The sequence below is a fragment of the Mauremys reevesii genome, linkage group 15 (assembly GCF_016161935.1).
Source record: "Mauremys reevesii isolate NIE-2019 linkage group 15, ASM1616193v1, whole genome shotgun sequence".
NCBI lineage: Eukaryota > Metazoa > Chordata > Testudines > Geoemydidae > Mauremys > Mauremys reevesii.
In genome coordinates, this window is record NC_052637.1 from 31,195,190 (window position 1) to 31,196,588 (window position 1,399).

The following is a 1,399-nucleotide window of genomic DNA, read 5'->3' on the forward strand; positions in this document are numbered from 1 at the left end:
TTGGATAAGACTTGACTTTGATGTCACTCAAACAGAACCAGGCTTTTAAGGCTTAATGAAGCATGGAGAATTAAAACCACCAATGTTGGGGCTTGTTTTTAAAGCAGGTTCATTCCATCTGGTGACATATGTTATTGTGGAGCAGGGGCTGTACGAAACCATCTCATAATTTGTGATGGTGGGGTGATGCGCCTAAGCATGTGTTCACACCTTGCACAGTGATCCTAGCAGATTTCACAAGTCAGTTGGGCTGGGCCAGGTCCATACTTGGATGGGAAACTTCCATAGAAACCATAGGTGCTACAAGAAATGATGCAGGTGACTCTGTAGATGGCATTCTTCTCTCTGATGTCTCAGTTCTGGAAAGCAATTAAGCTTTGCTTAAGGAAATCCATTCCTATTCCTGATTGCGGAGGCTTTTCTGATTTGGGACTTGAATTGGAACCAGCTCATTGCCCCAGAGTGGTGCTGATGGAGCTGGGCTGGGTGTAAGTGCTGTCTTTCAAACACAAAGTAAAACTGAGTTTTAGACCACTTGTGGTCATTAAAGATTCTCACACTCCTATTCTGATGAACCTAGGTTTTCTGGCCAAATTCTGATCCTGCTGCTCTAAATTTCCCCTGCAATTGCAACTGGGTACAGTTTGTTATTCACTTCCTGTCCTAAACTGTTTAAGGGTGTTTCTGTGTGGTGTTACACAGATGCCACCTTCCATTAGACAGCTGTCTACATTTCCATGGTGGGTAAAACGATCATTATAGCTTCTTGACCTACCTCTTAATAGTGTTGGGATGCTTAATTAATATTTGTAAAGCACTTTGAGACCCTTAAATACAAGATTCTGTCGAAGTGCAAAAATGCTTATTTTGTCCTTTTCGTAGGGATGCAGTTCACTGGAACCCTCATTTAAAACAAACAAACTAACTCCCTCCCCGAACTGACTGTGAATCACAAGTCTCTCTGTGTGTACGGCCACTAATATTTTTGGATGCAGAAAGGATGCTCTCAGCACTTTTCTGTACAAGCAGCTGATATATTGCAGCTGTTCCTTTGTTAAGCCAAGTGTTAATACCTTGTCACTTGCATGAATAGTTTTTCTGGATCCTGTTTTTAAATTAAAAAAAAAATCTGCCTTTGTGTTGCGTATTCAGAATTTTGCAAGTTAACGGACTGTTGAGAATTGGTAAGGCGGTGCATTTTCATGATGTGGTTGGTGATGATAACCCAAATACATGAAATGTATGTTCTATAAATAACTGTAGCTGTATATTCACTCTGCTGCATTCTCTCCGACTTCTCCTAAGGAGCCTAAAGCATTTTCTTGCCCTACATCATGCCAGAAATCAAAGAAACAGCACTACCTGATATTCTTGGAATCAGAAACAGCCACAAAGAAAG